Source organism: Lissotriton vulgaris, chromosome 8, assembly GCF_964263255.1.
Source record: "Lissotriton vulgaris chromosome 8, aLisVul1.2, whole genome shotgun sequence".
NCBI lineage: Eukaryota > Metazoa > Chordata > Amphibia > Caudata > Salamandridae > Lissotriton > Lissotriton vulgaris.
Genome location: NC_141696.1, coordinates 547,421,236 through 547,436,031, shown reverse-complemented (window position 1 = coordinate 547,436,031; position 14,796 = coordinate 547,421,236). Strand labels below are relative to the sequence as shown.

General features: G+C 40.5%; 1 protein-coding gene across 5 annotated transcripts in view; it reads right to left on the bottom strand.

The window, feature by feature from the left end:
• Positions 1 to 14,796, bottom strand: part of LOC147697694 (P2Y purinoceptor 8-like) — a 392,162-nt gene that overhangs the window by 84,437 nt on the left and 292,929 nt on the right. The window lies entirely within an intron of this gene.

Below are 14,796 nucleotides of genomic sequence, written 5' to 3'. Positions count from 1 at the left end.
CATCCTTCGTGTTCTTCCACCACATCTTTCCTGCTTAGGATCTATTCTTGCTCTGAACTCCTTCTCCCATCCCTCTGCCATCACTGCTTCTGTATTTTCTACCATGCTCATCCACTGCCCTCCTTGAACTTCCTCCTCCACCCTATCTGTGCCCCTTTCTCATCTGCTGCCATTTACTTCCCTATCTCCACGGTAGTGTTTGCTAGGGAAGAAAGAAAGAGTGAGATCTAGTGTTAATGAAGTTAGCCAAAGAGAGCACTCTGGGAAGGTTGCATTACATTACAACGTATGCTTTTACCCCGCATGCGGTTACAACGCAATTGTTTACCCCGACTTGCTGTTGGGGGCGTGCTGGAGTTTGGAATAGTATAATTTATTATTCCAAACTCCAGTCTTTTCAACAGTAGGGAAGGTGTTGGAGTAAAATCCAACACCTTATACCCAATACAGCAAGCCATTTTCGTTGTGATGGGATGCGGGGTAAAAGCATATGTTGTAATGCAAGCGTTGTAACGGTTGTTTCCCCTCTGAAAAATGTGACTGTCTACAAGTACTGGGCACTTGGGCACTGATAGATTTGTGGGCTTGTTTTATGGTCTGTTAGGCCCGTTTTTACAGTTGATTTCCCTCATAATAAAACAAGCATTGTCTGCAGAAAGCTTACATCCATACAGTCTTCCATCCCTTGCAAAACACATATACAGTGTGTCCAGTTCAGAACTATCTAATTCACTAACTGGGGCCACTTTTATTTTCGGTGTTCGCGCCGATTTTCTATCCCAGTTAGGCAATGTCATCTACATCCACACGTGTGTGGGGGAGGCCTGCTTGCTCTGTCACAACATAATACTAGAATAGTATAGTGATGACATTAATTATGGTCGGAGTAGTAAATTTCTTCTTGTAACTGTTCTAATAATTTGGCCTATGGTTGAAATTTGACCCCTTCCTATTCTCCTTGCTCAGATTTTCTTCAGCCAATAGGATCATATGAATCTGCACTCATTGGAGTTCAGCTTTTTGAGATGATACTGGGATGTCTTGTTAGGTTTGTCACACCAGCCTCAAGTAATGAAAAAACTACAAATAAAAATACGTACATATATTTATATATTTAGACGGAATTTGAGTCAGCCTTCTGCATCCATTAGTCTGTGGAAGTGTCATTCACATTTCGCCTTTATTCACAAAGGAACTTCAGGCAGTGATTCTAAAGCACTGTGTTGGCATTTTTTCCACTTAACAAAGTGCATTTCAGTTTTTTGTCAGTTTGTGCGTTTAAACTAGTGGGGTCATTTAGAGTTTGGCACAAGCCTCACCCGCCAAACTTGTGTTTCACCAGCTCCATTTAGAGGTAGTTGAAGTGCTATACAGGGCTGGGCTGGCCATAGCGGGCACCGGGAAAATCCCCAAGTGCGCCGCACGGGTGGGGGCCTGTTTTGGGCTCCTGGGGACCGTTTTTGTTACAGGGTCGTTTTTGCTGCAAAAACGGCCCTGTACCAAAATCAGCTGAAAACCGGCCCTGGCAAAGAGCTTGGCGGCACCTGCAATGTCCCCCCATGGGCATGGAGCTGTGGGGGGTATGTCGACAGACGACAGATTAGGAGTTGTTTATTTATTTAATTTGCCCTATTCCGTCATTTGTCGACTTCCCCCTTGTCCCGCCCCGTCCCACAGTTCTTACATGCACCGGTCGCTGCTGCAATCTAGGGCACTTGTGCCATCATATATTATACTGTTCTCGACCACCAGGAATTGCCTAGAATAAAAAAAGCAAAAGAAATGAGCTGCAGGTTCTAGGAGAAAACGCCATCAGTGTAATTGATTTTTATGTTTTCAATAACAAATTCCCAATTTGGGAGTTTTTTATTGAAAAACAAAAACAATTATATCCAGGACAAGTGGCCACATCAAACATAGTGCTCACTCGGCAAAGCTTCAGTACCTTGAATGGAGTCACACCAGCTCTGCTGAAGGTAAAGAAATTGCACTTATGCCTAGTGGGAATCTCTTAACATACCCTTGCGGTCTTCTCCCACGGGAAGGGGGGCCCCTGTCAACCTGGCAGGCTGAATGCATACTCTAAATGTAGCCCAAAATCTTAAGGTTGCATTAATTTAAAGTCAATAGTTCCATTCACTTGCTCCAATAGCAATCATATTGTTGAGTGATGCGCATTAAAGCTAACAAGGGTTTCTATACCTATTGTAGGTACACCTGCCTTCCACGGTGAGCCCTTACTGTTGCATTAAAATTATCCGCAGTGGTTCTTTTTTAAAAATGTTATTGCAAGAGTATTCCTATGCAAAAAGTTGTCGTGCTGTTCCTAACGAAAGAAAGAGGATGGTACAGTCAGTGATGTACGTGGATTATGGTAGGGTGGTTAGAAGTTCACCCTGGGAATCCATTTTGTTGGATTTAATGCCCTCACACACCCTTTCAGGTGTCATGCTTCATCATTTGGGCCTGCTCCTCGTTGGGTCGGCGGTGCAATACCCAACGGGCAACACCTCAAAGAGGGGCTCTTTAGCGGAGATCTTTTTCCAACTGCCGTATAGATGAAGTGTGGGTATGGGGCCAGAATCAAGTGGTAGATGTGGATATGGTGGGTTAAAATAAAGCTAGTGGTATCAGGAATACTTTATTCAGAAGGGCCACTGCCTTAGTTAAAAACGATTAACCTGGAGGAGAGTAGTGGAAAGTAATGTTTCCAACTCTTGTCCAAGGATTATTGTAGTCCTGTCAACATGTTTCTCGCTATAGTGAGTATATCGAGCGATTCTTCAGGACTTTGCGAGTAGAGCCGTGGGTAACTATTTCAGCAATCTCTTAACACCGATACTAAAACAAGGGGCTCCCCGCAACACAATCAGACACCCTATCGGTATCGAGACTATTACAATATGCTCCGCGTACCATAAATCAGATGAGCTATCTACACCTTTAGCTCCCCAGAGACTTCATGTTTACATAGTCCCGTCAAGTCAGGACAAACCTAACGCCAGTGATTCTATCCGACTGGCTTACATACAGAGGCTTCATTTGGTGCTCAGTACTTGTAAGTACCTTGTAAGTGATATACCATATGCCCAGGGCCTGTAATCTAAATGCTACTAGTGGACGCGAAACACTGATTGTGTCACCCACACAAGTAGCCTTTCAAACCTGTCTCTGGCCTGCCATTTATAACCACTTGCCAAGCCTTAAACTCCCCTTTTATTACACACCTGTCATCCTTTGGTAGGCCCTAGTTAGCCCAATGGGCAGGGTTCTTTGTAACTAAAAGGTAGGACATATGCTTTTAAGTGTTAGATGTCCTGGTAGTTACAAACAGCTACATTCGTTTTTCACTACTGTGAGCCCTACTCCTCTTTTAGGCTAGCATTGGGAATTGCATTTAAGCTGTAACTCCTGATTAGAAACTTAGCTCTGCGTGCCGGTAGCCTGTCTCCAATACATGACTGGGGGGTGAGGGGGGCAGCTACAGTTCGTGCAGTCCCTCTAGACAGGCACAAACCCAGGAAGGGTGGGTGTGGCAGAGGGCTCATCTGAATTCATCTGCAGTCTAAGAGGGAGCTGACACATCTGAATAGGATGTGTCCTGTCCTCACACAAAGGGTTTTTTAACCCCCACAGACAACCTAGCAAACAGGGCTGGGTTGAAAGGGGACCTATGTACTGCAAGGAGCTGCTCTGAAGTCACCCCCATATCAAAGATACATGTGGGTATAAGTACTGGGACTCTGACCCTACCACGACAGTACACTACTGGACCTTTAAAGAACTCTGCCAGAAGTAAGGATTGCTGTGCTACAAGGATTGCCACTCTGCTTGACTGACTGTTCCAAGGAATGTCTTCACTGCTGTGCTGAGCTGTGCCTACTGATCTCTGCCCTGCTGAGGACAAGGCCTGGACCTATCTCACTTAAACCCAGCGTGACTATAAGGGCTTGTCTCCTATTTTCTGAAGTTCCAGGGCATAAAAGACGTCTTGCAATTCTTCTGATGCCACTGGGCTCTGCCAGCTATGAACCTTAACTTTGCCTTAGGTGTCTCCTCCAGTTCCAGGCCTCAGATGTGGATTCTGAAGCTGATTTGCTACAAAATCGATGATATGTCACCACTGTGCAAATCAGGACTGATGCAGTGCCTTAAAACACCGAAGCAGAGCTTAAACAAAGATAATCTCTGTGTGGCTCAATGAAGATGTAGGGTCTGATTGCGAGGTTTGATGATGACAGAGCACCGATCCGACGACCCGACAGCAAGGCACGACTTGGATGTCTCGACCTGACTGTGTGAATAAGATCTGGTACATTGGGCTCTCGACAGTGATGCTTTGCTCAATCCAAGGTGTTTCTTTAGCAGACCATGCGTGGTTCATGTAGTTGGCCTGGACTTTGGATGAGCCCTGCTCCAGCGTGACCTCAAGTAACTTTTTAGCAGTATTGACTTCTAATCTTTTGGAATTCATATCGCGACTTCTACATATTAGAATTTTGTGGTTTTGATCTTGTTTTTCTAAGATAAATATTCTCTATTTTTCTAAAACTGTGTGGAGTCTTTTTGTGTTTTTTTCATTGTAATTCTGTTTGCTGCACACATACTTTACACATTGCCTCTTAAGTTAAGCCTTCCTGCTCTGTGCCAAGTCACTAGATGATGAGCACAGGTTAATCTAAATTACCCTTACTAGGATTGTGGCCCCTCCTTGGACAGGGTGCAAACCTCTACCAACTAGAGACCGAAATTCTAACATGCACATTACACAGTTTAGAAAAAAATGATTTTGGACAATAGTAAATACCTAACTAAATTAGATAATGAAAATAACTCTCTAAATAAATTAGTGAAAAATGCAAAATTATCAAGATATCCCTCTTATGAAATCAGAATTCAGCCAAAACAAAATAAGTCACATTGTTAACAAAATATGAAATCATAAAATGCTCACCCTACAAGATAGACGTGATTGGCCTATAGAGATGTAGAAATCACAGGAAGTGACAACTTATGACCCTTGACCCTGATTTCTTCCAGGAAGGCATGAAAAATGACCCCAACATCACACTTGCACTCTCTTACATGCCCTTACACTCATTCTTATTCATTCTCACTCACTTGCCTTCATTCTTCATCTCACTTATTCTCACTTATAATTACTGACATTCAGGCCCAGGTTTACTTACGCGTTTCACTGGGTTTGTGTCACTTTTGTGTTAAGGTGGAATTTACTATCCAATGCAAAGTTGTGCTATACACAGCCGTGCATTATTTTGCGTCAAGAGCGCAATACATAGCTGGTGCATGTGTGCTCACATGGGTTTCAATACAAATATTATCTTCAAATATTGGAAAAGAGGACTCTGTGGCAAAATCTCTTAAATTCTCAAGCAAGAAAAATGAGGAGAAATGTTTCAATTTCTCATTGTGTTCCAGCGTTGCACATGTGCTGTACAGCACAAATACAAAGTGGGAAAAGTCTTAAAGCATAGGTTTTGTACTGGGAGGTTTTCCTTCCAGTACAAAGGCTATGCTTCAGAGAATCCACACACCCTTGACTATGGCACAAGGGTGTATCCAACGGTGAGTGGCTGCCTCAAGCGCCTGGATAGGGTTGCAGTCATCCAACTGAGGTAGTAGCAGCATTCTTGTAATGTTGATAGGATGGTTGATTTGGGCAAGTGCATTCCACAGCATTATGAGTTTTAAACAAATACATTTCTTGATAGCTGTGACTTGTTGAGTAAAGTATGGTTCTATTTTGACCAACCATCAATGTTTTTCTTTGCTAGGGTGGCTCCCTGTTCCTGTTTCAACCACAAAAAAGAGTACATTCTTTGTGGGTTATTCTGTGTGTAAATCAAGTTTCTTGTTAATCACTCAGAATTGTATCAATGTTCACTTAAAGCTTTAAACCTATATAAGCTGACAGATAGATTTGAAGCTGTGTGGTCATGGGTCATCTACCAAAAAATGTCAGATGTCTCGTCAGTCCACCTCTGCGCCCCCCCCTTATTTTATTCAAAACTGGAGGAAAGCAATGTTCTCATTGGTGATACAACAGACTAATGGCTCAGCCCTCAAGAAAAAATAAGATAGCAGTGAAGCCAGCAGAAATTGAATTGATCCGGACGTCTTATTCATGGTTGCTAGTCCTGCCCCATTTTCAGCAATGCCTCATATGGGTAAGATTGCCAACATGTGTCACTACAGGATGAGACAAAACTCCCAACATGTCAGGGACACTTTTAATCACCTAGCCATCAAGAAATTAATTGCTCTAGTTCTGAAGCATGAAGGTGTCCAGTATTCTCCTTTTCATTAAGCAACCATTGGGGGAATGAACTATGCTCTAGCTGCTTTGATTCAGTTTTTTTTTCTTAAGTGACAGATTTAAATAATGTTGGTCCATATGTACAAATTTATTGAACAGTGATTACCTAAATGTGATTTTTTTTGTGTATGGCAATTAGGAAATCACTGTTCCTAAATGTGTGAAACTCATTCATTTGTATTTAGCAATTCTTACTTGGTTGCAAATTGACCTACCTAATAAATATTAATGAGGTAGGTTGCAGTTTGCGACCTATTAGGAATTGTAGCCATCACAGGCCACCATGTCTGTGATTGCTTTTTAATAAAGCAATCTGTTTTTTATTTTTAAAATTCAGTCCATTTTCCTTAAAAGAAAACGGCCTGTGTTTCAAAAAATGAAATGAAACAAGCAGTGGTCGCGTGGATATACATAGCACTGAAATGCGGTATTTGGAAGGGATAACTTAAGCACACCCGTTGCAAATACCAAATTGCTAAACACAAATTACAGTTCAGTAACATGTTACCGAATAGCAATTTGTGATTTTTACATATGAAACAGCATTTTTGCAGTCGGAAAAGGCCCGACTCATGCCATTTTCGTTTCACAAAAATGCTTTTGTACATAGGGCCATTAGTATCTTCATTTCTCCAATTTGATATTGGACCAGAAGATGTCTGAAGGAGCAAATAGACACCCTAAATCGGAGCAACAGTGGAGCTGGGTTGATTGGTGATAAGCCAATGCACATGCAAATAAGAAGTTAATAAACAAAGCTCTCAGGGGAAGCGTGCAAATGAAGGGGGCAAGTGGTCATGTTTGTATTATTGAGAAAAATGCTTTCGCCAGTATCACATAAAGGGGCAGATGTACCAAGTCATTTAGTGGTACCCAGCTCTATGATTCGCTAAATCAAAAAATTTAAAACCACAAAATGTTTTTTAACTAAAGGGGCGATTACGATGCTGTTCAGAAGGGAGCAGAATCAGATTTGGGTTTGCCGAATCTGATTCGGAACCCTTGTTTCCGACTGAATCGTACACAGTTTCCAAAGACTGATTACTTGAAAACCATTAGAGCTGTCCAAATTGGTTCAGAAACCCATTCGGACAGGTTGCGTCTTTCGAAGCTGAATCATACAGCTCTATGGACTCGGTCTCCGAGTGCGCAATTGATTGCGATGACCAATTCGGAAAGCCGTTCCGAATCTATTTCTGCAGAGCGAATCGGTTGCTTGAATCTGACTTTGGGGGCCAGCAGCAGGTCCCCCTTCACCCGGGGCCTTCCGTATCAGGCCTCTGGGAGTACCCAAGGGACTCCCCTTTCCAACCATGGGAATGAACTATGCTCTAGCTGCTTTGATTCAGTTTTTTTTTCTTAAGTGACAGATTTAAATAATGTTGGTCCATATGTACAAATTAAGTTAGCTTAACTATTGCTGCAGTATTAATAGCAATTTATGCATTAGCATTGAAAGATCTGTTTTTCATGTTGAGTTGTAGTTTTGCACAAGATGTTTTTCCTCTGCAACTGCAGATGAGATAACCTTCCAGAAGCCATCTGTTAGTTAGAAAATAGCCATTTGTTAGTATTAGACAACTGAGAGTGAGGTTCTCGCTAGGAGGAGTGAAGATGATAGGAAGCATGTCTCATGGAAGAACTGTGTGAACTGCTAGATGTGGGTAAAGTATTTTTTCAAGGACTTATTTATGTGGTCTATTGTGAAAATATAAGAAACCAGGGAGTTTACCAGCTCCCATGAGTGTCTGAAATCCCATTGGACATCAACAAGGGCAAATGTAACAAATGTTTCAATATGTGATTTTAAAATGTATATTAGCTTGTGTCCCCAGAATAGGTCATCCCATTCTGGAGATCCTTTCTTGGGATTATTAAGGTCCACATCTCTCTCTCTCTTAATGAAAGAGGTCTACTGACTTTTAGCTGAGAATACTGTGTAGTGTATTAATATCATTATCATTTCAACTGCTGTGGCTTTAAGCTTATGCATTTATTCTGTTATCAGAACTCTTTATTCGGGTTCGGAAAAGGAAACCTTACAACGTTTTTAATTTGATTTAGGTTAGAGAAATTCCTTTATGGAACATGCTTGTTGCATTATTCTATTTTGAATATTTTGTATTACTACTATTGTATTTTGCTTCATTTTGAAACATCAACTAACAGATTATTTTGCTTTATAGTAACAATGGATTAAAGGTATTACCTTCTGAAAACAATTATTTGAACTAATTAGAATTATTAGTAAAACCTTTTAACTTATACAAATTCTTGGTAATGAATTTATAAACCTTAAAAGATTTGCTTATATTGAAGAATTGATATAACTGATTGCTCTTTTTAAACTCTTTTCGCCGACGAACAAATGTCCATACAGCCAGTGGTGGGGGTTATTAAATGAATATACCGGAAGATTAGGGTAGAAAGATCCCTGCGCCTTCACTACCATCTCTTATGGGTTCCAATCAGATTAAGTCACCATTTGTTAACTCCCTCATTAATATTAATGATATAGGTCAGATTGCAACCCCCTCCAAATGGTGATTGTGTGAATGGACATAAAAGTGAAGAAGCTTTTTCACAAAATCTCACTTGATTTGTGAACAATCAGTGTGCAGTTTGCAATCATATTTTGTGAATTCAAGGTTAGCACATCTGGCTCAAAGAAAGCACCATAAGTGCTATTTTAAGACGTGTCTTATATATCTATATGCAGTGGTCCATATATCTCCTTTCTGAATGAAGAGATTTCTGCATATGTATGTGCATTTTTGTGATAAAAGTAGGAGGGACGGCGGGAATGGCTTCAAAATGAGGAATACTTCAGGATAAATAGGTGGGGTTGAGTGAGGAGAATGGAGGGGTTTAAGAGGGCTAAGGAGGGGTTTAGGAAGGGTCATACACCCACCTAAGAAATATTAAGCCCATCTCTATTCATAAACTGCACTTCTAAAACTACTACATAAACATAAATACTAAAACAGACATAAATTTACTACAGCTGGCCAACCACTGGTACTGAAACGCCATTCCATAGATGATAATGGGGTGTTGACTTGAAAAAGACTGCTATTGGAAATAATATTAAGATGAATTGATTAATTTAATTCATTTTTACTTTAAAAAAAACATTAAAATGCACGTAATTAAAATATTTATAAATAATGAAAATATTTTTATAATGAAATATTTTAATAATCTTCTTTAATGTAAAAATAAATGCAATTATTTTTTTAAACAATTAAATTGCTTTTATGTAGAAACTAAGTAAGTAATAAGTTTATTGTGTAGTTAATTAAAACCATAACGATTTAAAATAAAAAGTTGCCATAGTGCACCAAATTTTCATAATACTTAACTACCAATAAAATTAGCAAAATTCCATTGGTCGAGTAATCTCAGCAATATGCTTTGTTTAAAATGCAGGGTGCATAGGTGTAACCAGGTCTAAAATATGCAATTTTATTCTTGAGATAAAGCATAATCACAAAACCACTAAAGAAGTTGTTCAAAGTACGAGGTAAGCAATGTATACACTGAGCTGTTTTATAAACGCAGTGAACTATATAAAATGCCAAATAATGACTTTCAATATACACTAATAAAATCATACTGTATAAAAGGAAATAGTGCTTTGTGCTGAATAGAACTATCACACCTTGTACCTCTAGCCTACCCTCCTGGTACCTCCCTCTCCAAAATGCGAAGAAACCCAAATGAAATGCCAAATATGGTCTTCATTAGGGCAATCTTGAATCCCATACTCTTGCTTACCCCGTAAGGTACATATGCATTAAAGTATCTAAGACTAATAACTAAAATAGTAATAACTCTTTATGCTTCTACTGCTACAACCTCATAGTTAGCCTGCCGAATGAGACCAAACTAGATACAAAATGCAAAGACATTCATACCCAGAGATTTTTTTTAACCTGTTAAATGAACAAACACTATTCTGAGAACACAATTCTCTAAATAAGATCTTACTAACACTCCGACTGTTATGCAGATAGCCCAGTGCATATTGCAAATGATGTCATTAATGTCTAGCACTGTTTCAAAGCGAGGGCTGTGGCCTGTATTTTTGTTAAAAGTTGATTTAAAATGTTCACAAATCAAGCACATGTCTCCATTACCTCAGGTGATCCGCTAACAAGGCAAAAAGAAGATATGTTTACACAGATTGGTACTTCCTGCGACAAACAAATCAGTTTTAGCCTTTGCTGAACTAAAGAGGGGCAGCAGCATAGCAAATGAAACCATGATTCTTGATATTTGTGGAATAACCTGCAATTATTATCAACACCTGAGCCAGCCCAGCACGGGTTAAAATCCCTTATAGGTAACGCATGTAGTATCATATAAAGGATTTGGGCCCGAGTAGCTGCATTGATGGAGTCCAAGAAATATGTTTGTGGTTTCCCAACATGATAGGAATCCTTTAGAGGCTGAGCCATCCCTCTGCTATCAACGGCTAGGAAATCCTGTTCCTATGAAGGTACTTTAATTTGTTTGTTAATGGCTGTTTTCCACGCAGAATGCAGGATGATGCCATCTCCAAAGCCAGAAAATTCAATCTTGAATAGCAGGATAGCTTCTTTTAGTTGGATTGACCATGGATAACCTGGGTTTTCATAGATGTTTTTCAAAAGGCTTTTTACAGAGTTCTTAGGAGCTGACCTACATTTGAGGAATATTTTAACATGGGTACCTTACACTCAACTGATTGAGTTACTAGCCCCAGCTCTAGTCTTAAACTGGAGCGTTGGACATGTTGCGATTTGTGGAATCGTTTTTTGTATGCTCTAATGTGGCATCACTCCAGAGTAACGTCCAATGCACCAGGATAGGCAAAATTACCATACTGCAGGGCTGGGGGTTAAGGTTGCCTTTGTTACTCTTAAAACAGGGGCAGCAGAGGTACTACTTAATAAGCCATGTAATTGGCCAATCCCAAATGTAATGGTAGCCACCTTCTTATTAAGGTCCTTTACTATGGATACAGCTGAGCCAGTTACACTTAACCACACAACCAAGTACTTGTAATACCTTGCCATAGTGATGGTCTTATCATCTAATTGGCAAGTTGCTATCTTCTTCAGTAGCCGCCAAATATAAGGACTTTGGTGTTGTACTGATTCACCTGTAGATGGTTTGCCTTGTTAAATCTACTCAAGGCGTCCAAAGCCCTTTGCAAACCCAACTTGGTGTGATCCATGACCAAAATGTTGTCACCGTATTGAATTATTTGCAAGCAGAACGACCTTAGCTTTGGAGGAACCAAACTACAAGCATTCAGTACTTTCCCTAAATCAGATGTATACAGATTTAACAGCATAGGAGCCACGACACAGCCCTGTTATACACATGGTTTGTTTAAACTTTCCGTGTAACCGTCAAGGAGCCAGTTTTCACCAGAACCCAAGTCTCCATGTGTAATGAGATGATAGCTCCTAGCAGATTCGACGGTATACCCCAAGCTGCGAGCTTCCTCCAGAGGGTGGCCCTGTCCACTGTATTAAAAGCTGCACTGTAATCTATAAAACAGAACAGGAGAGACGGCCAGTACCTGTGGACTGAAAGAGCTTGAACAGTGTCTACAGTGGACATCCCAGCCCTCAATCCTGTTTGAAAATAAGGCAGAATTTCGTCCTCAGCTACCCAGGCTTCTAGATTTCCTAATAAAATTTGGGCATAAGCTTTTGCCTCAATGTCAGATAGTGCAACCAATCTATAGTATGCAGCTAGAGTTCGATCTCCACTCTTAAATATGGGGCATAAAATAGATCCTCTCCAGCCCTCTGGTATATCAGCATTTTGAATAGAATAGTTTTAAAATGCCGAGAAGACCGTGGGCCAACTTGCATGAGCATCCTTACAAAGGCCAGCTGGAAGGCCGTTCAGGCCAGGGGCTCCATCAGATTTCAACAGATTTAATACTTTTGCCATCTTCTGTTTGTTAAACTGCCCTGGTCCAACTGGCACTCTTCCTCAGGCTGTCCCAGATGTTGTGGAATTGGCTTGATTGTCTTTGAATTGTCCATAATGCCCTTCAACAATGCATGTAATGGGGAGAGGAGTTGGCCTAACAGCTAGGGCGGTCGCATTCAAATCTGGGGAACTGGGTTTGAGTCTCAGCAATGACGCTGAACATCCTGTGATTCTGGGCAAATCACTTAATCTGCCCGGGTCTAACAAAACAATTATTGTGTCCTCATGTAATGCAACTAGTGCTATGTAAAACACTCTGATACCGATTCAGGTCAAGTTCGCACTAAATAAAACTCTGTAAAATAAAAAAAATTGAAATACCTTTGGAAGAACACTAAGGTTTTTGATAATAGGGGAACATGGGCAAATTTTCTCCAACTCTAAAGCACTTAATTTAAGTCCAATTGTTTTCATTTGCTGCCTACCAAGTTTGTTGCAAGTGAATGAAGCAAATCTATATGACGTTCTATTTTGCTAATTTGCCAGAGAAGCGCCCTGGCCATTATATTCTGCTAGGCTCTTATGTCCAACAACGTTGAAGTATTTTGGGAGATGAAATCTGAAACAATAGAGTAATTACATGTCCTCCGTCCCATTATCAGACTTTGACTAAGCGTGTCCTGCATTTGTGCTTCCATGGCAGCTAAAAACTGGTTCGAGAGATTTCCCTGCTCAGAACTGTAGTACTTTCACTTCAGTTATTGATGCAATAATAGAGGTTGAAGTTGTAGCTGAATTTACTGCTATGGTAGTTGCTGAAGGGGATTTCACATGTGTGAGTAAAGGTGAGACACTGTAACTCCGTGAACTATTACTCTGAAGGACTTGGGCGCTACTAAAACGTTATTAGTTGTAAATGGCATCCATTTGAATATTAGTTTCTTTGTCAGCGATCTTGGAGACCAAGGACCATGTAGTGCTTACTTGATCCACTTTTTCCCTGTTATAACTTGAGGTGAAGCCAGCAGCAGAGATCGAGGTGCTCTCCCCCAATTGATGGAGCCTTGGATTGCCGCCGTTGAATCTTTATCTGTAAGCTTCGGACATGATTGAGAGTGTTGATTGTTAATGCCCGCTACCAAAGGTAGCTTATGACTGGTCCTATGTAAGTTGGACGCCAAAGGTGGAGAGGGCCCTGGGTCAATCCAGACCAGGACTGGAGCATTAATATCTGAAGACAATACTAATGACCCGCTGGTAGCCCAAAAGTTATTCCTGATTGACACTTTTATAGAGCGAGTCACCCGTCCCTCCATATCATTACAAGACTCACACTGGGCATCACCTTTATTTTGTGGAAAATTCTTCAGTTCCGGCCCTACTGTTTTCTTAATAAGCCTGGAGGAGTTTCCACCTCCCCATTGCAAGATTAAACTGGTGCTCGGTTGCCCCTAAGATGCATTCCAGTGTCTTTTTTCACCAATCCGTGTCAGGATACCCCTGCCCGGGGATTTGTATAATAACAAAGTGGAAAGTAGAAAGCCACACCCAGCAGTGCTGCCTCGCCCCCTTCTGTGCACCAAGATCTTGGGTATAAAGTATCAACAGGAAGGGTATGAGCACACTGCAAGTCTTTGAATCTGCATGTTGAACATATTGGGTACGCTATTCCGATGTTGCCGTAGTTGTAACCTCCAGAACCCACAGGAGCTGAAAGTGTAGGCTCCAATACACTTCAATGCTTCCGCAGATAAAATGACTCAAAGTACCCCAATGAACCAGTGAGCCAGGCACTAGGCTCATAAAATTATGTGAAGAAGGTGTGGTGGGAAGGCAAGGGGTCACTAGGAAGAGATTCTATAAATAACTTATAATCATTTTTAGTACATAATAAATATAAACGTATTTATTTTTGTCGTAGATAATTTTTTTAATTCATTTTTTTCATTTAATTGAATATTTAATTTAAAATTAAGTTACAAGTGCTGTAGAATTTTTATTTTGTGTTACATTTAAAATAAATTAGTAAAATAAATGTACATTAATGTTAAGCATAAAAAATATTTACTTTTTTTAAGTAATAAACTTTTTCAAAATATACTTATGAGGGTAAGTTACTAGCAGTAATTTACCCTCAAAAATGTGATTTCAAACTCTTTTTCAGGGAGTGGGCACATGTTTGGCAATTTATTTTATGGCGAATTTACACTTGAAAATGGTTAATACCTAAAAGTATAAAATGTACTAAAAAGTAAGCCTGGGTGGTGAGCTCAGCTCCGTTCGCGGAGTTTGCAGAATTTTTCACACTCCATGCTCTGCGGATCTCAGAGAGTTTTTTCCTTGCTTGTGCTTGCCAAAGGTTGGCAAGCCTGACTGAGGAAAATCCAATGCTAGACCACTTCCCAGCAAGATTTCTCAACGTGGGCTGTCGTGGATGGTCGCTACTGCTCGCGTTGAGAAACCTTCCGTTCACATTGAGGAATCTGCCACTCGAGTAGAACTTCTACTCAAGTGGCAAAAAGAAG